The sequence below is a fragment of the Haplochromis burtoni genome, unplaced genomic scaffold (genome assembly GCF_018398535.1).
Source record: "Haplochromis burtoni strain Fernald_Lab_line unplaced genomic scaffold, NCSU_Asbu1 Contig_17, whole genome shotgun sequence".
NCBI lineage: Eukaryota > Metazoa > Chordata > Actinopteri > Cichliformes > Cichlidae > Haplochromis > Haplochromis burtoni.
The window spans coordinates 1,486,429-1,513,453 of NW_024582378.1; the positions used below are offsets into that span (position 1 = coordinate 1,486,429).

Here is a 27,025-nt window from a genome sequence, read left to right on the forward strand (position 1 = left end):
TTCCATAACCTTGGGGTTTCTTCAGTGTCTACCACACAATGTAATGCTGACAGTATTTTTTTTTCTTTGTTTATGTAATGGTTAATCTAATCCATGAGCAAGCTCTTGAATTAAGTTTATAATTCTAAAATATAATTATTGTTGTTATCCAATAATTGTCAAATTTAATGTTTTACAAAAAAAACCCTCCATTATTATTTTTTGATTAAGATGCTAATTTAGTTATTTACTTACAGAAAAACTAATTTCACTGGACAAATGTTGTACTTGATTAATTTTGGACTTCTCAGTAAAGTTGGCCCAGATTTGGGTATATATAAAAAAAATAATTCAGTTTATTTGCCTAATAAATAACACATTTTTTAGTTAGTGGTCCAATAAATTTGTTGAGCGCTGCACATCCATCTTTTATACCTGCTCATTGGCTTTAACCAGCCTAAATCCACTTGATGGCTATCATATCATAAAATCAACAACCCAACTTTGAGGGAACTGTCATATGCAATAATTATCATATTCTCTAATACTTTCTTTGAAGATATTGAGAAGCACTTGCCTTCAGCCTCGCTGATATTAGCTGCATAGAGTAACTTTTTCTTTTTCTTTTTTTGGAGAAAAGCCGGTTACTGCTGATGTCATTAACTAGTAGTTTTAAAGGTCATACAAATAAATGAAACTGCATGGAAACCTGTCAAACACAAAGAGCAGGGAGCTGTGATGAAAAGAGGCTGTGAAATGTGGTTACATGCATTTCATTATAAAGGCGACTTTTTCTATCAACAAGCTGACAGAAAACCGAAGTCTTGCAGTCTGTTCAAAGATTCAAGCTGCTTTGCTGTATAGCTCTGTTGTCAAACATCATTTTATCAGCTTTCATCAAAGTCAACTGCCCCCACTCTCCCCTCCACTAGACCCCCACCTCTCTCTTCACTGTGCCTGTAGAGATTGTGGTTTCTCTGAAAAAGCTCCATTTGTATAGATCTGAGTGCAGTTTGATCGGATCCTGCTGGCTCTAATGAGTCGGCAAGACCTCAGTAAGCTGGCCCTTGAGCCCTTGAGAGATGCATTTACACACAATACCAAATAAGGTCCAAAAGTAGCGTGATGGTGCCATGCTGCTGTTTGACAGGGGTTTCAGGTTATTTTCTAGGTTTCAGTCTCACTTTTATTCACCTCTCGCCGCAGCAGGCATGTGCAGCTTTTTTGCATTGGTAAACAAAAATGCTGAATGCTACGCTTGCAAACAAAACCAGCTATCAAAAAATAAATAAATAAATAACAAGGTGTAAATGGCATTAAAAACTGATTTTGGCTGCTTTCTGCATTTTAAGAGGGATCCCGTTAAAGGCTGGGATAGAGACACGAAAAGATTTCCTCAGTCTCTCTGAAGATGGATTGTTTATACTCTGAGTTCTCTAAAACGCCTCAATGACCTTTATGTTTGCTTTGACTCAGGAATTGAAGTATTGGGTAAAGGGCCTACATTAAATCCTCTGGTATTCTAGCAAGCCCGCTTATTCAAATGTACAACCAAACCTCATAACATAGTTGTCTCACTTTGGAAGGCTTGCTGGTACGGGCTGAGTAAAACCTCCTACAGGCTGTATGACATTTAGAATCAAAGCAAACTCACTTGGCAGCAGCAAACCAGGGCTCTTCTTTGTTGGATTGTTAGAACGTTAGATTGATTGCTTGGTAAAATAAGTCATTTTATTCCATTGTAATGCATATTCAACAAAGGGCCACGCTGACACTGATTGTTTAGATATTTCTAAAACTGTAGATGTGATTTATGACCATTTAAGATGAAACGGAATCTTTTGTAAATTTGTAACAAATTTACTGTTAATAATTACTTTCGACACTACTGGTGTAAACATGTCACACTGACATACTGATGTCATGTCATCCAAGACGATGTTGTTCACATAGGCCAGAGATCGCCTGGCAACCAGCTGGTGCCCACCAGTCGCTAGGGACAAAAGTGTATTCTCTGACTGGTTGGTGAGTGTTTGCTGGCAGTTGCTATTGTCTTAATTCATTGCTAAATCAGTTGCTAAAGACTGGTTCTTTGGTGTGTTCCAGTATCCATATTGATAAAATATATCTGAACTGCAGGGTTGCTGCTTTTTTTTTCCTCTGGGAAATTTTATTTATGAAAAGTTATTTATGGGTTTTTCTGACTGGAAAGAAAAAAAACCCATAATTTATCCAAATTGAGCACTTTGAAAAAACTGGAAAATGTTAGTCACTAAGTATAAGAGACGTGTCCTCATCACCAGGCAAAAAAATTCAGTTAAAAAAGAAAAAGAAAACCGTGGCTCATCATCCAAATAGTAAATTTGAAATTTAATTTACCTTTATCGCAATGAACCAAACTCACGGATGCTTTCAAATCTTTCTCAGCTACAATTAGAATCTGACGTGAAAGAAATGGAACACAACAATCACATCACACAGAGCTGGATGGTCTTTTGTAAAAAAAAATATATATATATATTTTTGGAGCTAAAGTTGTAACAATCATCTTTGGCATCCTGATAACAACCCCTCAAGCACAAATACTGTCAAGTCAGCATAGTTTTACTGTATCTGCACTTTTATCTGCATTCAGAACGTGTGTGTGTGTGTGTGTGTGTACCTGTTTAGACGTCTTGGTGGGATCAAAAAATTGGAATGTTCCTATACTTGTGGGGACCAACAATTACTTATTAGGACAAAAGTGCCTGTGCTCACAAGTTTGAAGGCATTACTGCGACTCAAAATGTGGTTTTAGTGTCAGGGTTAGGTTTAGGCTAAAGGTTAGGGTTAGGCATTCATTTTTGATGGTTAGGGTAAGTTGCTTGGGAAAGTAATATGTCAATTCAATGTCCTCACTAAGATAGCAAAACGAGAATGTGTGTGTGTGTTTCAATCCAGCTTTGCATCCACGAAAGTCTAACATAAAGTTATAGGTTTACACCAGAATATTGGCAGCAGAATAATAATAATAAGTGACCCCTTTCATCTTACCCATTTCAAGTACTTTAGCATGTTAATTGCAGTTTTTTTTCCAAAGACTTTGAATGCGACTTTAAGGGTCTCTAAACTGCTGTTGTAGTTTTACTCTAGTTGGGCTTATTAGCTCAGTAACCGTTATACTGTTAACTAAAGCGCCGGGAGGGAAAGCAGAAGGGGGATACTGCTGTTACACTGCATCGGCAATGTACATAACATTTAGATTACTGTTACACTGAGACCTGGGCATAGCTACACATTGTTTTGGGTAATTACATTAACTTGGCATCTGCAACCATCACACACAAACACACACATTGTCATTACTAAATTCCTGTGAGTGGGCAAATTCTGAACTTTAAAAGGAGTTTTGGGAGTTCAGATCTGGATTTTAAGACTAATGCTCCCAACTTTGAGGAGGCAGCTCTACCATTTCTCCTTCTTTTGCTCTTAGTGTACATTTAACTCATTTACTTTTCCAATAAAGAATAATTATTGAATAACTATTTTCCTCCAGGCATGCTGGTTTCCTGTCACAGTCCAAAGAGATGCCCCTTCCAACCTTAAGTTGTAATCTTAGTAACTTGCTTAAAAAAGGCAATTTAAAAGATTTTTTTTTTTGAAATGGCCTTTTTTATTTGCTAATTCTTTTAAAACCTTACCATCAATTTAACCTTTTAGATTGAAATGGCAGAGTTTTCTGGAAGTAAAACTTTACCGACAGCCTGGAAAATGTTTCCTGTTTGCATCCAGCAAGTAGTAAATGATTTCTTTAAAAAGAGTAAAGCTTACGATGCAAAAACCGCACTATAAAGTGGCACCGACATGACAGAAGATGTACGGAGGGAGGCAGGGGATGGGGTGTAACTCTGAAAACAAATATCTTCTAGCATCGAGGCAGTCTCTCTTCAATCAGGAACATGAAAAAAAACCCAAGTGGCGTTTCACATTGTGCAGCTGACTCGTCTTGCTTGAATGCACTCCATGATGGAGCCCAGCCTCTAAATGCTTTTGCAGGGCTCGTGTGTGTGTGAATGTCTCAGGCTGTGGCATTGTCTTGCTTTTATTGCTGCGTTTGCTGTGTTTATTTCATGGTTTTTTATCAATGAATCTCCCAGCCTGTGTTTTCTGTCATTACTAGTGCACAGTTTATGGCTGATATGCTCTGGGTGGTTTGATTTTTCAAGCAGAAACTACACATTCTAAAACTATAGCCAATCTGCTCTTGGGTGGGCCTCTGGCATTTTAGCTTTTTTTTTGGGATTGATCTCAAGGTAGGAAGACAGTGAACATTATGAAAGTGAGACAGAAGAGCACAGGGAGGAGGAGGAGGAGGCCATGCGGTGTGGTTGATGCCTGAACAGGCTCGGTATGTTGTGTTTACATCCCCTCAGGCATCAGGATGCACTCGGAGTTTAAAAACACGACCTGTACTTCCCTCTAGAAGTCTGACCACAGATCATTTCAAGGGTCAGATAATGTCCCAGAGTTCTGACATCACATAGCCTGAAGCTACGTTTGACCCTCAAAGAAGCACTGCATGAATAATGACCAGTGCTTAATAAAGCACATATTCTCTACGTTTCACATTTAGATTATGTAGATGTGAGACTTGGTTTGTTCCACCACTACTGGAGGGATTGGCACACACTTGCATTGGTTTTTTCTAGGAATAAATCCTGTGCATTCAGGATTTCCCTCAAGCAACACAAGTTTTCATTGATCAAGCAGAATGTGTCACAAACTGCTGACAGATTAATGCACAATTATACATTCGTCCCCCACAACATTAAAGCTATCTGCCTTATACTGTGTGCAGCTCTGATGGATCGTGGTGGTTACGCACGGGCTCATTTAGTTTTGGATCTGCACAGCTGTAAGGTTAGGGCTGTGCTTCTTTCTGAGCTGTTCTTGCAGCGTGGCAGGGCGCATTACTGCTGGAGGAGACTGTTGCCACTGGGGAGTGCCATTTGCTATTGAGCTTGGGTTAAGAAAAAGTTTGGGTAAACAATACATGCAGAGAAGAGCCACTAGGATGAGGGATGGTCCGGTCTCTATTCAGATTACACGGCTGGCATGATAAAGGACACATGTGCTATGAATGAACTCATTTTCCCACTGAGTAAATATTCAATTCAGTTTTATTTAAACAGCACCAAATCACAACAACAGTCGCCACAAGGTGCTTTAAATTGTAAGGTAGACCCTAAAACCCAACAATCATATGACCCCCTATGAGCAAGCACTTTGGCGACAGTGGGAAGGAAAAACTCCCTTTTAACAGGAAGAAACCTCCGGCAGAACCAGGCTCAGGGAGGGGCGGGGCCATCTGCTGCGACCGGTTGGGGTGAGAGAAGGAAGACAGGATAAAGACATGCTGTGGAAGAGAGACAGAGGTTAATAACAGATATGATTCAATGCAGAGAGGTCTGTTAACACATAGTGAGTGAGAAAGGTGACTGGAAAGGAAAAACTCAATGCATCATGGGAATCCCCGGCAGCCTACTCTATTGCAGCATAACTAAGGGAGGATTCAGGGTCACCTGGTCCAGCCCTAACTATATGCTTTAGCAAAAAGGAAAGAGAGTTTCTGTCTCCCGAATGCAAACTGGAAGCTGGTTCCACAGAAGAGGGGGCTGAAGGGGGCTTTATATGTACAAATATAGTACATATAAATTTGAGCTAAAGTTTGTTTTTATTGTTTTCATCTTATTTCTGTTATTTCCGCCCAGCTTTGGGTTTTAGAAATGATTCATCCATAGATCTGCATCTCTTTTTTTTTTTTTTTTTTTTGGCCTGTCCCGTTTGGCTCTTTTGCCATCAGAATTGTTGTCTAAAGGCAAAGAAAGATGCCCAACGGATTTACTTTACCAAATTGACCATCCCAGCCTTGCCGTAATGGTCCATTTGATTCACCTTTTATTGTTTATTTTATTTTCACTTACTGAATACGGGACAGACTTGACTGGGGGAAAGAAGGGGAGAAAGAAAGAGGGAAAGAGAAACAGCTGAGAAGAGGGACGGGGGAGAAGGGCAAAAGACAAAAACCAACAGATCTGCATCTCTTTTTGATCCATGTGTGTGTGTTGGCTTCAGTAAACGTGAGAAACAATCAGAAATGCAGGACAGTGCCTCAATATGTGGGACGTGAGGAAGAAAGGATAAAAATGCTGTGCAGTTACAAGTAAATCTTGACACCTGGTTGCCCTACCTGAACAGCAGGGCCTACAGTTTTCAAGAAGAATATGACATCGTAGCAAGATGATCATTCACTCCACCTGTCAGAGGTTTCAAAAGAAAATTCAAGTAAATTCACACAACAAGAGAGGCACAGCGTATTGGGAGCACTGGGACGTTTCCCAGTGGGAACTTTGACAGGTGATATTATGTCAAACACAAGTGAGTTGGCAGATCTGTCAGAATCAGAATGATGTTCCTGCCACAGCGTTCTTGGTGGATGAGAACAAAAAAAGAGAGATGTGCACATGCAGCCTCTGTCTCTCTTTGCCTCTTGGCAAGAAAGTATTTTCCACATATAATCGGAAATAACCACAAAAATGCCAAAGAAATACATTTATACTGTTGTAATTTGTGCCAGTTTTACTGAGTGTGTCAATCTTTTTTGACATCTTGCGCTTGGATATAGAAATACTGATTTTATAGTTTGTACCGGATCTGTGTCTCAGTCTCTGTGTCAGTGTCACACCTTGTAAATCTGTGAGCTGAGCCTTAACAGGCGATAACCCAAAACCAACCCCGTGCTAATACTTTGGGGAAAAATGAAAGTTTACTCTTAGATTAAATGTTTCTTTGTTCCCTGATTTCCAAGAACAATTTAATAAACACAAAAATGGCATTTTCTGATAGACTTTTGTTTGTTTGTTGTTTATTTGTTTTTGTAACCACATGGACTTGGACTTGCAGGAAAGACACATTGCCAGCCAAATATGCAGAACAGGTGGCACACTAAAAATGTATAACTGAAGGTATTACTCGGCAGGTCTCCAGCCTTCCGTGTCCACATCTGCAATGGAGTGTAACTGAGGCACTCGACCTAAGAGGGTTAAAAAGCTTAAAGGTATTGGCAATAATGTTGATATCACATAATATTGTCGCCAGAGTCTCGGTGAACACACTCAGACTGACAGACCAAAATGTTCTTATGAATGAGTGGACAGTCGTTAATGATTTAATCAACAGCTGAATTTATGTAGGAGCTCACACTGTTTAAACGGGATCTCAGTGGATATTTGCTCTTGGCTGGTGAAGGACTTCAGGAGATTTAATAAAAAGGCAATGAGCAGAGTCTGTTCCTTCCCTTGTTGCATTCAGCGCTCGCCCCGAGGCACAAGCTTAGTAGCTGCCAAACCAGCAAATTACAAATCACTGCTTTCACGTGAAATCCTTGCAGCTCAGAGAACCTCTACCGCTCAGAAGCCTATACTTTAGATTATAGCGAGAACACTTCAAAAGCAGACACATGCACAGACACAAATTTGCTTTCCTGTGATCCCAGCAAATAGGAGAAGTCATTATCAGAGAGCCGTCACAAGGAAGAGTACGAGGATGAGAGTGAAGCTACAAAGAATTGAATGTGACTGCCAAAATAAAAAAAAACAACTCACAAATTCAATCACTTCTTGAGCTTTGAATCTCCGCCCCATATACAGCGTCTGCAGTAGTGCACACCATTTCATGCACACTACCCACCAGACATCACAAGGTTTTAAATAAAGTTCACTGAGTTTGAACAGCGATTCACCATGTGACACGTGGCAGCTCTTCTGCTATAATTTTGTTCGTATTGTATTATATTTCTTCACGTCAATATACGGGCTGCAAGTAGGAGTCCCCCGGGCCCCCTGTTGAGATCCCTCTTCCAGAAGAAAGTCTTGCCGCCAGACGGCCATGATGGAAAATGCCTCAGGGTAGTTATTTGTGCGGCTATTTTGAAGCTCCTACCTAAATATGAGTGAATAATCGCTTCATCTTTGATGGTCACTGGAATTACATGTAAAGAATCACCAACAAGTCAAATCTTATCAAAAAAACACTTAATGTTATGGCTTGGCCCCAAAATGTGATAATTACTGTGCATGTGGAACATTATATTTTCTTTAATGTTCTAATTAAGAGTGCGTGAACAACGTCCAGAACAAATTTCACCCTAATTCATGTTACAGTCAGACAAGAAAAACAATAAGCACACTTACCTACATCTTCATCCTACAGTAACAAGTAGATACGGCTTCTGTGATACAATTCAGACAGTCGTGCATGTGCCCCTGCAACTAAACATATGAATCAATGCTCATTGTTGAGTGCCACATATCAGTTCTTTCAAAGCAATAGAAAGCAACACCCCAAGTATATCACATCAGTTTACAAGCTCTGCAGCTTGACATGAATGACGTTAAAAATTGTGTTATGAGATAGAATATAACATCTGTAATGTAATGTAGCATACAATAACAATTGAATTGGCATGTATAGCAGTCCATGTGTTTAGAGCTTGAAAAAACTAGTCTTCTCTAAGTTGGCAATTCCAAAGTTCAGCTGCTTTCTATTTTTAAGCTCTCAAGACTAAGATTAAGGGAATTCACTGAGACCTCGAAATGTAAATGTCAAGATACATCTTCTGATTATCATTCACCAACCCATTCGTAGCCACTTCCCCAAGCCCTGCCACGCCATAAAGATTGCTCAGCAAAGGTTTGAGAAAGACAGCAATGAGCCAAAGGTGTGCACCCGATATACGAACTCCCCAGAACACAATCTCATCGAGGGGCTACAGACTGCACCAAAGCCAGATGGATCTCTTGAGACTACAAGCCTCAGAACTGAATGGATAGGCTGCCAGCGTGTTAGTGCCAGACACCGGTGCCACAAAAAATTGCCAGAGGTCTATTATTCCTGCCTCAGTGAGTCAGAAGTCTTTTGACAGCATGAGGGGGGCTGCACAATGTTTGGCCCTGATCAGTTGAAAAACATCTTTTTTGTGTGTGTGTGTCACTAGAAAGTAAACTGTGCTGCAACTTTTAGAGATACCCACTTTATTTGTGTAACTTGTGTAAAGTTGGCAATTGTAATGATTGAAAAGAAAAGCAATTAAAGTGACCAGTAAGTCTCTGAACAGATCAATGAGAAGACATATTGATTTAAGATTTGGAGAAATAGCATCCCATTCTGAAGTACACTTTATTTTGTCACTTTTAAACAGATTAGCTCTTGATCATCTCATCTCGACGAGCTCCTCAGTAAAGTAAAGGCCTGCTTCCCTCCACATGACTGAATGTTTGGCCTGGATCAGTTGTTACTTTGTCTCCTGCAGGTTGTACAAAATGCAACTTTTGACAGGAAAGAAATCGCATGTTCACATCACACCTGTACTCACCTCTCTACACCGGCTTGTAGTCCATTTCATTTAACAGGAAGTAACCTTTGTCAGAACCAGGCTCAGGGAGGGGCGCCTATCAGCCTATCAGAGGGGAGGAAGACGGGACAAAAGATACACTTTCAGGAGAGACAGAGATTAATAATAACCGCAGAGTGTTGTATAAACACATACTCAGCAAAAAAGGTGAGTGAAGAAGAAACAGTGCATAATGGGACCCCCCAGGCAGCCTCGGCCTATTACAGCGTGACTAAAGAAGGATTTAGGGTCGCCTGTCCACCCCTAAGTATATGCTTTGTCAAAAAAGCCAAGTTCGAAGGCTCATCTTAAAAATACAGAGGATGTCTGTCTCTTGAAGCCAAACTGGGAGCTGGTTCCACAGAAGAGGGGCCTGAAAGCTGAAGCCTCTGCCTCCCATTCTACTTTTAAAGGACCCACAAGTAAGCCCGCAGTCTGAGAGCAACGTGCTCTATTGGGGTGATACAGTGCAGTGAGGTCTTCAAGATAAGATGGGGCCTGATTATTCAAGACCTTGTACAGTGGGGCAAAAAAGTATTTAGTCAGCCACCGATTGTGCAAGTTCCCCCACTTAAAATGATGACAGAGGTCAGTAATTTGCACCAGAGGTACACTTCAACTGTGAGAGACAGAATGTGAAAAAAAAATCCATGAATCCACATGGTAGGATTTGTAAAGAATTTATTCGTAAATCAGGGTGGAAAATAAGTATTTGGTCAATAACAAAAATACAACTCAATACTTTGTAACATAACCTTTGTTGGCAATAACAGAGGTCAAACGTTTACTATAGGTCTTTACCAGGTTTGCACACACAGTAGCTGGTATTTTGGCCCATTCCTCCATGCAGATCTTCTCGAGAGCAGTGATGTTTTGGGGCTGTCGCCGAGCAACACGGACTTTCAACTCCCGCCACAGATTTTCTATGGGGTTGAGGTCTGGAGACTGGCTAGGCCACTCCAGGACTTTCAAATGCTTCTTACGGAGCCACTCCTTTGTTGCCCGGGCGGTGTGTTTTGGATCATTGTCATGTTGGAAGACCCAGCCTCGTTTCATCTTCAAAGTTCTCACTGATGGAAGGAGGTTTTGGCTCAAAATCTCACGATACATGGCCCCATTCATTCTGTCCTTAACACGGATCAGTCGTCCTGTCCCCTTGGCAGAAAAACAGCCCCATAGCATGATGTTTCCACCCCCATGCTTCACAGTAGGTATGGTGTTCTTGGGATGCAACTCAGTATTCTTCTTCCTCCAAACACGACGAGTTGAGTTTATACCAAAAAGTTCTACTTTGGTTTCATCTGACCACATGACATTCTCCCAATCCTCTGCTGTATCATCCATGTGCTCTCTGGCAAACTTCAGACGGGCCTGGACATGCACTGGCTTCAGCAGCGGAACACGTCTGGCACTGCGGGATTTGATTCCCTGCCGTTGTAGTGTGTTACTGATGGTGACCTTTGTTACTTTGGTCCCAGCTCTCTGCAGGTCATTCACCAGGTCCCCCCGTGTGGTTCTGGGATCTTTGCTCACCGTTCTCATGATCATTTTGACCCCACGGGATGAGATCTTGCGTGGAGCCCCAGATCGAGGGAGATTATCAGTGGTCTTGTATGTCTTCCATTTTCTGATGATTGCTCCCACAGTTGATTTTTTCACACCAAGCTGCTTGCCTATTGTAGATTCACTCTTCCCAGTCTGGTGCAGGTCTACAATACTTTTCCTGGTGTCCTTCGAAAGCTCTTTGGTCTTGGCCATGGCGGAGTTTGGAGTCTGACTGTTTGAGGCTGTGGACAGGTGTCTTTTATACAGATGATGAGTTCAAACAGGTGCCATTCATACAGGTAACGAGTGGGGGACAGAAAAGCTTCTTACAGAAGACGTTACAGGTCTGTGAGAGCCAGAGATTTTCCTTGTTTGAGGTGACCAAATACTTATTTTCCACCCTGATTTACGAATAAATTCTTTACAAATCCTACCATGTGGATTCATGGATTTTTTTTTCACATTCTGTCTCTCACAGTTGAAGTGTACCTCTGGTGCAAATTACTGACCTCTGTCATCATTTTAAGTGGGGGAACTTGCACAATCGGTGGCTGACTAAATACTTTTTTGCCCCACTGTATGTCAGGAGGAGGATTTTAAATTTGAGTCTACATTTAACAGGGAGCCGATGAAGGGAAGCCAATATGGGACAGAAAGGCTCTCTCTTTCTAGTCCCTGTCAGTACTCTGGCTGGATCAGATAGAGGCTTTTAGGACAACCCAATAATAATGAATTATAATAGTTGAGTCTAGAAGTAATAAATGCATGAACTAGTTTTTCAGCTTTACACTGAGATGGGATGTTTCTCATTTTAGAGATATTGCACAAAAGCCGAGGCGACAGAGCCTTTTTGGTGGCGTCCCCTAAAATTTGGAACAACCTCACCCTTTCACGTGAGAGCTTCGCAGTCACTCAATCATTTTAAATCCCTGTTTAAAAAAATAACAACAACAACTCATGCTTGCCAGCTTTCAGTGTTGATGGAGCAGGATATCCTGGCTTCTATTGTGGAAACAGAGCTCATTTACTTCTACCATTATTTCATTTGATTTTGTTAAATCAAGGTTTATGTTTACGTTTTAGTGCACATTTATTGTTAATTTCAGATATATCCTGTGCAGCACTTTGCTGAGGTGATATTGCTTCAAACGTGATCTAGAAATAATCTTTGACTTGATTTTCCAGTGCTAATGCTAGATACTCTAAATACAGTGAAATCTGTGTAAGCATGTCACTGAAACCCTGTAAATTAAATCGCACAAATGCAGCTTCACTTCAGGAAGCGAGGACATTGTATCCACCGTTGCCCTCTGCTATACGTGCTGTCAGAGATCGTATCTTGCGGCTGACGGCGTCTGTTTAGTGGAGATTCAATAAGGTGTGGCAGTGAAGGCTTCATCTTCACTCTGTAGACTCGGTGAGAGGCACCACGAGTCAAACAGCACACTGCTCGCCTGCTCTCACAAATGTACAAAATGGATCCGGAGGATAAAAGCAATTAGAGGTTATTTTTTCTCTCTTCTTGACTGTCTCTCATTTGCGCTCTTGTTCAGAGTGAAAGAATAATCTTTTCTTTGTGCAATCCCCTCCTGATTTCTCACTTTCTGGAAGATGAATTGTGCTAATAATTGGAATTGAAGTGCTGAAAATTCTAATGAGCCCCTGCATATATTTTGTTGCTCATGCTCATTTTTCATGGGCTAAAGCGCTTTTTTTTTTCTTCCTTACATTAAGCCCGACCGGTTATTTTCAATTAATCCTGAGGCTCACTGTAATTGGCTTCCACACCCAGATTTAAGACTAAAAAAAATCTATTATTTATTTGCTTTTCTCCCACCCTTCTCACTTGCAGCCTATCGTGCTCACTGCCAATAAAAAAAGGCCTCCCGTGTCTTAATTTATTACAAGTGAAGTGAAGAAGCATTAGTAATCGTGAGTCATGTCCCCATCTTTTCACCTCAACAGCTCTGCTGTCACTGTGCGGTCACCAACCACCAGGTTTTTAGGGCTAACATCCAATGTGAGCTCAGGAGATTACCTGACTGACTAAAATAGTCTTCTGAGAAGATGTGAAATTAAGATAGAAAACCAGACAGCACCCCTACCACCCTTTACTTCTGCAAAAAATGGGTAGAACCTGTGAAACCCATTCATATTTCTTTGGAAGAACCCTGCAGCCACAGGTATACCGTGCATTAAAAATAAACCTAAAAGCAAGCAATCCGATTCCATATGGAAGACATTTTTATTACAGACAACACACGTGAAGAAGAAAATAGAATTCAGTAGGTGTATCTATGGAGAAAATCTAGTACAGCCCTGCAGAAACACTCAGCAGGCATTTTCCTGCTGGCTCATACAACACAGTGTCTGACCACAGACTCCTGCTGGCTAACATAATGTAATCCGTCTGTCTCCTCCTCGCCGCACACTCAAACCTCTTTGTCCCCCTCTATTTAATCAGAAAACAACTAAAACAACAGCCTCCCTTTATTTTTCACATCTCTGCACACACGGTATGCACATTCACACACCTGCTTCTCTTCCTTAGACCTCTGGTTAAGGATCACAGTGGATGGTTCCCAGTATAAAATCTAATCTGGTGGTTGGTATAGCAACAGGATGACAAGGTGTTTAAAATAAATTCTGTTCTTAGCCATCTTTGGTACCAGATGAGGCTTTTTTTTTTTTTTTTAAAGTCACATCATCAACAGGTGCTGTGTTCTCTGAGGAAAATGATGGCAGGCATCTTGCTGATCCTCAGACAGCAAAGGCAACTGAATCTTTGAGAGACACATCTGGACGGAGGTGGGTTTGTTTCCTGAAAGGTGGATGCTGCTCCAAAGTTGTTCCCCCACATGAACCAAATGCCGTGTTGCAAAATGGGCTCCACTTTAATCAAATAAATGTAAAAAAACAAAAAACAAAAAAACCAGAGAAAACAACCTTAAAATCATTAAAAAAGTTAGTTTCAATCAAATAAATAAATAAATAAATCAGCCATGGGCTACATTCTGACATAATGGGAATTTTTGTTTATCTTAGAAGCACAGTTTTGGGAATTTACAATGATGATGTTAATTTATCAAAACTGTGTTCACGGATCTTAAAAGACTTCCCTCATATTGAAACATGTCATGCCACTTTAAAGCCTTCTTGAAAAGCTTTAATTTCAGTTGTCACCAGGATAAAAAAAACAACAACAACAACAACAACAAAAACAAAAACAGCATGTATAGAACCCCCACCAACACCACCTCCCTGACCTTTCATTGCTGTACATTTATGTTTTCTTACATTCCATATTGAAAAAACGAACATCACAGTGCATCAATATTTAACATGCCGTACTCGTTACTTTAAGTTTTATGCACATTTTGGACCAAATGAGCTAAAATGAGTCTTTAATTGGTTCTTCTAATACCGTTGTACTTAAACCCTTGTAAGGGAACAAAACCTTCACTCCTGTTTCTGTTTCTTATTGGCAACATTCACTAAACTATATAGAAAAAAATACTTAACTATAACCAATGAAAACCCTTTACATTACTTTGTCACTGTGAATGTACTTTGTATTGATTCAATACAGCTTTTTGTTTAAAAAAAAGCCCCACCAATGTGGCTCATAGCGATAAGCTTTGCTATCTATGCAGCTATACTGGATGCTAACGTACAGATAACAACATACCTAAAATTATACTCCTACCATCATCTTTACTGAATGAGAAGGCTACAGATTTCAAGTCTGTGTCCTGTAAGTGCCCTGACTCTATATTTTGTGTTTAGTTTAGCATGGCAGGATGCTAATACTAATTAGCTCTATACATTGTATCCTATCCATTAGGCTCATGGCAAAATCGTTTGCTTTCCAGCACCTAATTTTTATAGAGTGTCTGATTTAATAATAGGCATATCTGTTATCTTCGATGCATGCTTTTTATGCACTTTAGGTCTTGCTGCTGCACTTCTTGCCTCTGGATGTCACGATCCTGGCTCTCTGACCCAGCGTTTTCAGTTTACGTTTTGAGTTCTTAAGTTATTCCTTGAAATATGTTGAGTAATAGGATTATAATTTGGTTCCCTTACATTTGGTCTAGTTGTGTTTCACTTCTGTGTTAGTTTGTCATGTTTCTTGCCTTCTTGTTCATGTTATCATGCCTATGCTGTTTCCTGTTGTATTTTGAAAGTCTGTGTCCTATGTCAGTATAGTCGGCTTTGCTTCCTTTTCTCATTGAGTCAGAATAGCCTCAGCTGTTTCCCCATGTATTTCCACTTCCCCTGATCACCTTCTGTGTGTATTTAGTCTGTGTGTTTGCTTTTGTTTGTTTCTTGCTGTGGTTCCAAGTTTCGTGTCAGAGTTCTTCATGTTGTTTTTTTAATTTCTTCCACTTTAGGTTAATGTTTAGTTTTGGCTCGCCTTTTGTTAATATCAAGTCTTGTTCCACATTCTTTTGTGTCTGCATTTGATCTGCTATTCACAATTCATACAGTCTGCTTCGGCACACTGTTCCCTGTAGGTGCAGACCCATACCATGAAACATAAATTGCTGCAGACAGAAATAACAATCTTCCTTTGACTAAAGTGGACCCAGCTGAAATAAGACTTTGAACTAGTAATGCTGCTTGGTTAAAGGGATAATCAGTGTGGTTGCAGTGCATCCCAAGGGGAGCATGAATGTGAGTTTTCCCAACAAGTCATCCAGATGTTATTTGATCCATCTTTCCATGTATCCAATTCAGGGTCATATCCCAGCTGTCACAGAGGCACACCTCTGGGTACACCCTCGAAAGGTCACCAGTCTGTCGCAGGCTAACAGACAGTGATAGACAACCATTCACACCTACAGTCAATGTAGAATCACCAGTTAACCTAACCCCACTAACTGCATGTGTTCAGAACCCACTTTATTTGATGTTTTACAAAATATCAAAGCTGTCAACCAATCCATGGCACTAAAGCAGGGTTAGGGAACGTAGAGAGAGAAAGAAAGAGAGAGATGGTGTCCTGCAGGTTTTAGATGTCACCCTGGGTCACCACACCTGAATCAAATGATTAGTTCATTACCAGGCCTCTGGAGAACTACAAGACATGCTGAGGAGCTAATTTATCCATTTAAATCAGCTGTGTTGGATCAAGGACACATCTAAAACCTGCAGGACACCAGCTCTCGAGGCCTGGAGTTGCCGACCCCTGCACTAAAGGAACGGTCTAAGACTTAGACTGGATTGATCGTCATGACTTAGACTCTAAGTCATGATGATCAATCCAGCTAATCCAGTTTGAACCAGTGGACTGGTCTAAAGACCAACAAACCTTACAGTGTTACCAAACCTAAAGCCCCTTTGACAGGGCCAAAACCCTGTAATTATGAAACAGACTTTTATTAATCATCCTTTTATCTCAATAAATCTTCTTTATTGTGCTATGTGCCATGCATCTTTGCTTCCTGACTGAAATGTTAAAGGTACAGAGAACAGCCATCTCTCTGGGTTAGAAATTGAGATGATTAATTAACTCTCTGATGTCTCCAAAGGAAGCAGTTTCAAGCTATCAGTGATGATATATTGGCGCATCTGAGCACCCTCAAATTCTGGTACAATCAAGCGTCTCAAACTGTGAGCTGAGCAGTAGTTCATTGCTAGCCAGAGGATTCAGTACTGCTGTGCTGTCAGTTCTACACTGATCGTTACCATAGACAGCGATGAGGCCTTTTAAACCTTACTGTATACTAACATCAATCTCATCAGTTTATCATGCTATATGTTATGTGTCACTCTGTAACTGTTACAGAGTGACACATGCTGCACGTGTGCTGCGAGGTGTGTGATGAAATAGGCCTGTGAACAGAATAAAAGCTCTAACACAAAGTAAAGTATTATCATGGAGTCTAATCCTTTATTCTATACTAGCATAAATATACGCTGCATTTCATCACAGAGGTAATGCATCACCTGAGCATGCTCAGGACCACCAATCAAACACGCCAACCTTGTTTAAAGACCAACAGGTGCATGGTGGTGGACATGCTCAAGCTGGGATTTCTACATTTATTGAGATGCTGCCTCAGTTGTGCATGTTTCTAGATAAATGAGGAGCACAGAGAGAACTTTTAAATGAGTCATGTATGGATGTAACATAATTTAAAGAGCCAGCTTTCAAGAAGATATAAAGTGCCTGGTGTCAAAAAAAAATTTAAGGAAATATTATTGGTTTGCCCTGAAATGCCTCTTACCAGACACAGTGAGAGGTTTTAGTGGCCTATAGAGCTGTATCATCACCGTGTATAGTTTTTGGTCACGCTTTACTTTATGGCACACTAATAAAGGTACCAACTTATACTTTGTATTAACCCTTTAAGGCCTGAACCATAAATTTATAGCTAGAAAATTCAATTTTTTTTTATTGAACCTACTAACAAATTAAAAAATTAAAAGAAATTAAATATCAATTTAATACATCTGGAGTTTGTGCAAAAAGATTGCTCGCAGTTTATCTTACATAAAAACATATAAGGGAGTTAGGATAAAAAAAAAGTCACACTCATGTTATAAATGTCTCAAAAACTGATGTCAACTAAGATACACGTGGCATTACAGGGTTAAATTAGACAAAACTAGAAATAGGTTCTTTATTATACATAAGCGCACACAGGAAATCCCTAGCTAGACACTTTACAGCTAAATTAGCGACTGTTTGGAAAGTGCATGCTGTTAGAGCTGTCGCAGCAGTGCATGTAGCATGCAGAGAGCAGCCACTGGTTGTCTCTACACGCTCTAGCACTGGTCTGCTAAATGGATAACTATGTTAGCCCAAGCGACAACCTCCAGAGCTGAAAGCTGAAGCTAGTAAGCTAGTAAGGAAATGTTAGCATGTTAGCTCTGCTAGCGAACACTGGAGGCTGACTCAAAATGCGAGTCATTTGATTCAAAATCATGTTTACAGCCGGGCATAACAATCATTTTCAGCCCCTATGGATAATTTTCCCATTTATAACAACTCAAGTGGAGCTGAAGCTTTATTTATCTCATCATCCTGACGACTGGGGTTGTCGGTGTGGCCTCGTTAACTGACAAGTGTCCACACACGGAAAATGTGGCTGATTAGTGCCTGCTAGGCCTCACCTTCACTAATTAGAGTCACTGCACTAGACATTTTTGTGGTGTTTTTGCTGTGTGTAATATGTTTTGTCATTCAAGTGTCAATGGGACACTGAATTTAAATCCTCTCATTTATTTTGTTGATTTTTTTTTTCATCTGCAGCTTCAAGGCTTTAGAATTTGCAGATTACCTGCAATCACTGTAGCTACTGTGGAAAAAACATAAAAGGTGACCACTTATTAGGTGTTTCATTTGCACACTTAAGAGTTAATTAATTTAGGAACTATCCGTTTTAATGAGTTGAAGTGCTTTGATTTCTTTTTTCACATTTTTTCTTTGCTCGTTGTCACTTGTGATTTCAGTTTTGTGAGCAGATGAAAGCAGTGTAGGTTGGTACTGAGGCAGTGTTGGTTTGGATGATTGGAGGGCTAAGAGAACAGCATTTCTTCAGGGAATAGCTTGTGTGAGCTTGGGAACAGAAACCAGATTCCCTTTTTCAGATTGTGGCAGTATGTACAAATTGAGGTTCAATGATTGACAGTAAAAACAGGAGGTCAAGGGCCAATCAAACGATCGCAGGAAAGGGTATTTCTATGGTTTCATTTGTCCAGAATCTCTCGCTGCTATACGGCTTTTTTTAACAGGAAAGCACGACAGATGAAAAGACTCCCCTTTCACGTTTTATTCAAAAGGGTCCTTGAGGAGAAAACACAGCCTGTTGTTTGGAGGTATGTGCTTTGCAGAGTGTTTATGAGGTTGGAGGAAAAAAAATCAAGATGTTTAGCCTTGCTATTGACTGGGTTCATCTCATTGTTCAGTTAGAAGTCATTTACGCAGCTCCTGCTTTTGTTAAAATAGCGGGGGAGCAGGTCAGCGAGAAAATGAAACACTAATTTTCAAAAGAAAATCAGCTTTTTTATCTGGTTTTATCTCAGTAATTGATGCAGTCTTAGAAAAAAAATCCTGCACTGACCAACAAGATAAACTTACTTACCGTGACAATGATGGCAGGTAATCATGAGTGTCTTCATATCTATCTATCTATCTATAAATTTTGGATTAGCCAGCCCTTATTCACAAAATATAATTACTACTGTAATTATATTTTCAATAAACTCATCAATGACTTTCTATCCTTGACATTTTAGTGCTGCATGTGCGTCATTCCATTTCCATTTGCTTCCAAGACCCAGTGTAGCAGCATTGCAGAAGATACGTCCAATTATCTGCAGCCAAACTTAGATGGGCAAGGGCCAATCAAATAATCAGTGTGAAGAACCCTTGTCCACATTAATTTTGCCTGAGGATCTCACCTGAGGGCTATTGCTTTTTCAACATGAGAGCCTCTCCGAAGGGGCTCTGAGAGACGGAGTCATCCTGTTTGATGGGTTCTTTGGGGAGTGATGGAGAGATGTGGCTGGTCTGTCAGTATAGCACTTGTGGTCATGTTTGTTTGCATTGTTTCAGTCAGTCAAATTATATATTTAGATCCTGACATTTTACCGTCCATACTCCCATCACTGGAGAGTACTGTTGGGCTATTAAGCCACAACATTTAAACCACAGATAGTAAGTGAACAGTGGCTTAGGCGGTAGAGTAGACCTGATCTATGACCACAGAAAACACTTTCCTGACAAGCTAGTGGTCTCAATCAGTAGTTTCAAGACTTACTGGAAACAACATGGTGTTCATTTTTTGGTCCTTAGTAGAGTCAAAAACAGAGCTGAACTTGCATGCAGTGCACCCTGTTTTGTCAGTCAGATCCATTGCTTGCTTGAAAGCTCCACTTTCAAATTCTGCACAATACAAAGCACTCAGAATGGGAGTTCAGTAACTGATGAGTGGTTGAGGAACCCAGTAAGAGACCAAGTCATTACCCTGGTCTCCAAATCCAGTTGCCCATTAACAAGATGGGGTTGTGTACGTTTGCATTCACAGAGGCCTTTACACGTGAATCACAGGTGCCAAAGCCATCCACTATAAATGTGTAGTTATGAACCAGTGTTGGGAAGGTTACTTTAATTCACGTTACTCAGTGAATACTTTGGATTACTTAAAACATGCTTTTTACAACTACATGAATGTACTATTGCTGTGTGATTTATTAGTATTACTGAAGGATACTCACCATACCAATACCAACTAGATTTATAAATCTTAATATAAAATGAGTAACAGTAGGGTGGACATTAAGTAAGGCTGCACTTTTTGCAGCGATCTCATATAGAAAACTATTCTGCGCGTATAGATGCTTAAGATGGAAAAACAACTATAATGCTCAGAGCTTTGCATGGAGGATAAATAAGTACAAAAAAAGTCAAAAGGAAGATTTTGTGCAAAAAGGGCAAAGAGCTGGCGTTTGATAAGCACAACTGTACAAACCCTGATTTAGGGGAAAAAATAACCCATTTCAAACAGAAAAGAGCTGTAGTAATCGCAGTGTCAGACAGTCAGGAAATGCAGCGAAATTGCAGTACAGTGTTTGTCAGGACTACCTGTCTTCAGGTCCCTGCTTTTAAGCAGTTGTCCAGGTAAGTCGAAAACAGCAGCGGAAAAGCTTTTCACGTCCTTGTACAAACAAGTCTGATAACTGTTTGAATAATCTGTGTGTTCACGAGGACCAAGACGTCACTGCTTTTGGTTGTAACATCCATGGAAGCAGGAGGCTGCACTCAGACCAGGTGTAAACATGTTTTTGAAAAGCCAGCAATCAGTGACATGAATCACTTGTCTCTGCGGCCTACACAGCAATGTGCAAAGTGTCGCTAAAAGCCATGTTTACTGTATAAACCTCATTGTTGCATTGTAGCTAACATTATTAAAGAGGACCTGTTATCTTTTTTAAGGTGCCTTCCTTGTAATTTCCTTTTTGGTGAACTAGATGGTGGGATGACAAAGAACGCCAAGCATGCACCTGAGGAGTGAGTTACAGCAGCACTAAATGAGGTGGGACAGAAAGACACACCTGCAAATTTCACCACAGGCTGGGATACATATGCGTCACATATTTAGTGGGAAAATGACTCAGGCAAGCCTAGAATTTGTCAAAGTAATCTCAGAGTTTCAACTGAAGGAACAGCTAAAAGTCCCAGAAACTTGAGGTTTTCCTCTCACCCCTCATATATCCATACCGTTCTACAAGATTAGGAAATAACAGCATAACACACAGTGCAGATTGAGATTATTGTAGCAGAGGGAGCAACGCGCCACCTCAAGTTATCTTATGGGAAAGCAGAAGGAGTTTGTGGTGCAAGACGTTGCTGCAACACTGGAGAAAATAAAGCTGAAGAAGTCTAGATGAGAAGGTGTCTGGGGAACATGCTCAGCACATGCTGTCCATTCTTCAGAGACAAGTGAAAGTGATACTAGAAGCTGTCAGTTATGTCAGTTAACAGTAGTATGCTTGCTAATGTTGGCAGACACATTACAAGTGACAGACATGGCACGCAGAGAAACTTGAATTGTAAGCTGTGGGAGAAATTTACAACAGCAGGGATGGTGGAATCTCTGCTGTTCTTCTGGGGGGGGGGACCGTTGAAACCTTATTTGGGGGAAAAGTGAGCAAACATGTTGAGCAGTTTTATCAGAGCTGATTGGAGAGCCTGCACATGCAGTGAATTTGGATATTGCTTCTCACATAAGCATCTGCAGGTGTGTCAGGATGGCTGATGAGAGGTGACGTGCTTCTAGGTTTCTGACTATAGTCATTTGTGCTACACATATACACAATTGTTGCTTCCAAAAGCTCTTGTTTCATTTTTATGTAATCCTCACTATTAGTATTTGATCTGTTTCTTACGCGCCTTGATATTTACGCTCCTTGCCCTGTTAGCATGATTCTGCTCTGGACATTAATAATGTTAATGTTTAGACAAGGCAATACATGTAAATGACTGCATTCCACATAAAAGCACACATACAGCACTTAACTTGGACATGACATGGGTGTATTTTCACCACTATAATCGAATAAAAACATTTAAAGTTAGTTAGTAAGCCTACGTCCACACAACCCTGGATAAACCTGAAAACGGCGCTTTCGTCTGAAAACGCTCCACGTCCATACTATCGTTTTCAGTCATTTTCACAGAGTTGTGCGTCCACATTGAAACGGCTGAAAACGCTTACCTTCCAGTACTGCGCATGTGTGAAACGCAAGACGATTCGACCTGCCTCATTTCTGTCTGCCGTTTATTTACTTTCCTGCTCTTTGAAACATTGCTGCAAACAATGAGGCGGAGTTGTTGCTGCGAGTATCACAAACGTACAAAGTTTGAGGAAAGGAATTTGAGGAATAGCTATCTGGAGCATGTACAACCTGATATTAATCTTTAATAGGGCTGTCAAAATTGAGAGCAAACAAAACAACTGCTGTGTAATCCCCTCCGCTATCTTAGTTTAGTTGGTCACATGACTGCATCACATGACTAAAATGTGTCATTGTTTTCGAAAAGGCTCCGGGTTCGCTGACCACACTGCGACGCGAAAACGGCATTTTCAAATGTATCCGCTTTGGAGAGCGTTTTCAAAATGCTGCGTTTTCCTTGAACGAAAATGCCGTCTCAGTGTGGACGGACGGCCAAAACGGAGAGAAAAAGATGCGTTTTCAAACGAAAACGCATTAGTGACATGGCCTAAAAGAGCAGCTAACTAGATCTCACAGGCCTGGAGGTCAATCAGTGATCCCTAGCGTACCTAGATGCATTCCTCACCTCTTAGGCAAGTGGTCTGTCTGCGTAATTGATTGAAAGTCTCAGTCATGCAGGCCTAGAGGCTGGTGAGTTATCCCCAGTGATCTCACCCCCCTGGGAAATATGTTCTCCACTTAAGGGGATAAAAGTTTCGCCTTTTGAAATATGTTGGTCTCAGCGATGAGGCTCAACTTTTACTTTGAAGCCAAGTGGTCTCAGTTTGCTTTTCACCTTTCACAGCGTTGCTGCCGCTCGGCTAGCAGTCTCCGATGCAAACGATAGGTGACCGCTGCCAACCTGCTAGAAACCAACGCGAAGAGGCTTTCCTTGCAGCATCACATACCTCATTGCAACCAGTTTGAACTAGTGACTGCCTTCAAGCTCAAGCAGCCATTCTCCAACAGACTTGGATTTTTCCCTAGCGACCAGTGGTTGCTAGGGGTGGTCCACTTGGGCCATAGCTCAGTTACTTGGAAAGTCAGTTTTAGTGATGCTTGATTGATAACCACTTGCCACCCATCCTATACTGACATGCTGCAAGATATTATTTATTTTTCACAACTATAATGAATTCTTTCACACTGTTGTCACCCTTTATAGTGTCATAAGTATCACAATAATAAATGCTGCATCACTAACTGATTTTAAATCTTGGCACAGATTATGGTGATGGTCTCATCTGAAGGTTAGGCCAGAGCCAGATTCACAGTTCTCTAAATAAAGTCTTATTTGGTTTTCTGATTAAGTCACAGCTGCAATCAAATTTTATTGTCAGTCCATTTTATAAATGAAGCTCTGGGACTTCCTTGCCATTCCTTTCACTGACAGGTCTAATGAGCAGTGGAGCAGACATAATTATCAATATGCAAATTGATATCGGGCCAGTGAATTTGCACCCACACCAACAAAGGCAGAGATTCATAAAATGCAACTGTGTGTATTCACGGCTTCATAAATCTGATTGAAAGAATGCGAAAGCGACAATTGCTATGAGAACATCTGGTGCAATTACCTGCCTCATCAGCGAAGACAAAGTCATTTTTACACAAGCCCAGTGTTTCCGTATTCCATCCGACTTCACCGAATTGTCATCTGTGTAACATACAGACTTGATTATGAACCACAGAGAGGCCACTCTCATCCGCTGTCTGTCTGTATACATCAAAGCCCGATGTGCCATCTGTTATTTTAATATATCGCTAAAAAATTATGTAAACACCAAGAAAATGAAGAAAACTGGTGTAAGATTGGCAAAACTCAAAATGCTCAGGGTCAGAATTTTATTAAACCTACATCTGTAAAGTCTCTGCTGAATATGTCTTTATCCACCTGTGCTTTCATGGTAGAAACACAACAGGTGTTTTGTCTTTATTGTCTTCTTATCTGCCTACTTCTATTCCAACTACTTTGCTGGAACTATTTAAAACAAATCAGTGGATACAGTCTGTGAGGCTGTCTCAGTGTTTTTAACAGCTTCAGATTAGACAGTATCAACAATGCAGAGCCTCCATTTTTAGTTAATATTACAATGTAATCAGAATTTCCATTATACTGATTATTACAGACTATTGCAGGCCTTTAAAAACACCTACACAGCTATAACCAGACTAAAAGGAAGGGATGGTTTTAACTAATAAGGCCGATCACACAAGCTGGCATATTTACTCAGTTTCTTTTATTTCTAAATTCTTTTTTTCCTCCAAAGCAACACATAGAGGCACTACAAAGACTAAATCATCTCACAGTAAAAATGTATAAATGCTGTTATGTAGAGCAAACTGAAACTACTTTAAACTGTTGTGACAAAAAGAATGAAAAGCGGCCAGTCAACATAAAAAGATCCACAGACTTTGAGCCCCAGGTGACATTATAGTAGCTTAATAGGCTGATGACTCCGTTTGAGCACAGACACAAGATTTATGTTGCATTTTGGCTGAATGAATGAGCCTCAAAAGGCATATCCACCAGGGGAAAGAGCACTCCTAACATCCATTAGCAGCCTAGATGGCTAATTAGCAGCTAGTCAGCAGTGGCACATCGTCCCTTGGCTTGTAAGTTCCAGTTAGCAGCACAGGTGCTAATAAGCCCATGTGCTAGAAGACATTTTGACACGTCATCGCAGGAAAACCACAGGTGTAACTAATAACACAGATAATGGCTGCATGCACTCCATTTAGGTTAACTAATTACAAGGTCCTGTTGCTGTGCATGCTGAGTGTGGCTGTGTGCGCTCGCTCGTGATATGTATTCTGCCTATATGGTCGAACAGTCAAAGAAATGACCTCCTCTGTATTTTTCCTAAACACTTTTCATTGACCACAGTGGAACACACTATGAGGTCATGGAAAGGAAAAACAATAATTATGTAAGAAAAGACAAACATGGTGTCAGTGCAATCTGACTGCACTTACACCGGGATGCTTATTATGCAACGGTGGACGTTGTTGATGCGCTTCTGGCTGCATTTCCCACTACATTTTGATGCTTCGCGCCCTGTGCATTCTCTCCGTGTTATTTCTTACAGAAAATGTAAATGGCTACAACACGGTGAAAAATATGAGTGAGTTTCAGGATGAATAAATACAGCACCAGAGTTAAGTAAATACAGGGGCACACCTGTTAGTCTTTGAATTGAGCCGTTTTCTGTCCCATGGCCACAGGTGTATAAAATCAAGCACCTAGCCCCGTGCAGTATGCATTTGGAAAGAGTGGATCGTCCTAAAGAGCCCGAAACATAGTTATGGGCGGATCAGGTGACCCTGAACCATCCTTTAGTCACACTGTAATAGACCTAGGCTGCTAGAAGCTGATGCACCTCTTATTCACTCTCTGTTTATACACCATTTAATCATTAATAATTAATTTAAAGCTCCGGCTCTCTCCCATGTGTCTTTTGTCCTGTCTGTTTCTACTCTCTTCTCATTCCCCTCACCCTTAACTGGTCACAGCAGATGGCTTCCCCTCTCTGTGCGCGGTTCTACTGGAGATTTCTTCATGTTGAAAGGGAGTTTTTCCTTCCTACTGTCGCCACAGTAGGAAGGATTACTCACAGGTGATTGTTGAGGTTTTCTCTCAGCCTGTAATATTGTAGGGTCTTTAATATACCTTGAGTGCCTTGAGGTGACAGTTTGTGATGTGGAACTGGTATTATCAAGAAGTGTTGAGGAACCACAGCAACTCAATAACTGCAGAGGTCCAAACCATCCATCTTCTTCCGCTTTATCCGGGGCCAGGTCGCGGGGGCAGAAGCCTAAGCAGAGAAGCCCAGACCTCCCTCTCCCCAGCCACCTCCTCTAGCTTATCCGGGAAACACCAAGGCATTCCCAGGCCAGCCGAGAGATATAATCTCTTCAGCGTGTCCTGGGCCTGCCCCGGGGCCTCCTCCCGGTGGGACATGCCCGGAACACCTCACCCAGGAGGCGCATCCTTGTCAGATGCCCGAACCATCTCACCTGGCTCCTTTCAATCCAAACCTCCTCTGGTATTAATATCAGCATATAAACTGTGCTCCAGGAGCTTCATAGCATGGGTTACAATGCCCAGAGTTCTGATATGGAGGTGGTCCAGCTCTTTTGTTCTAAGTTGTTACAACTCTGAGTAGTTGCTCACCCTCCAGTCCACTCATACTTTGTCTTCTTCTTCCTAAAGTCTTTGAAGTCAAGTTAATGATAATCCCAAAGGCCAGGAATACAGCCATGCTGTATGATGACAAACTGAGCTATGTTACAGTGCTGACTTCACTTTGATCATTTCAGTGTCGCTTTCTCAATCCAGGACATCAAACACTGTCACATACTTCTGTGGCTGCAGATACACAAAAACTCTTTTGGTCTTGACCTGTCACTTTTGACAGTGTTGGACACTGAGAGATACCAGTCATCTTTTAAAGTGAGGCAAAGCCCTCTGTGATGAGCTTCATTTTCACTTGTTAGTTTGTATCCTTTGCTCTTTTTTCACTTTCTATCCCTGGTTAAGTTTAGGGACGAAAAGATTCCAGACAAGAATATGTTTTTTGGCAAAAATGAGATAGGTTTAATTTTGTCATCTATATACTGGGAAAACTGGGTTTTCCCACGCATTTAAATGGTCTTCTAGAAGTTTACTTCTATTCTGTCCATTACTGATTTCGTTCCACTGCATAAATATGATGATACAAGGTTTTTCCCACATGATAACTAAATGGACTGGAGCAATAATTTCTGTCTCTGAATATATCTGGACTTTTAACTGCTAAGTCATTTTTAAGTCATCATGGTTTTATACCTTCTTGCCAGTCATAG

General features: G+C 40.8%; 1 protein-coding gene and 1 long non-coding RNA gene across 3 annotated transcripts in view; one reads left to right on the forward strand and one right to left on the reverse strand.

Moving 5' to 3' along the window:
* The window catches only part of doc2b (double C2-like domains, beta), a 177,006-nt gene that overhangs the window by 17,218 nt on the left and 132,763 nt on the right, over nucleotides 1-27,025 (forward strand). The gene's annotated exons all lie outside the window — the stretch shown is intronic.
* Nucleotides 5,989-9,886, reverse strand: LOC106632611. Its single transcript, XR_001335933.2, has 3 exons — nucleotides 9,392-9,886; nucleotides 8,211-8,288; nucleotides 5,989-6,275 (listed from the first exon to the last, which is right to left on the reverse strand). It is a non-coding gene; the product is annotated as an uncharacterized LOC106632611 (long non-coding RNA).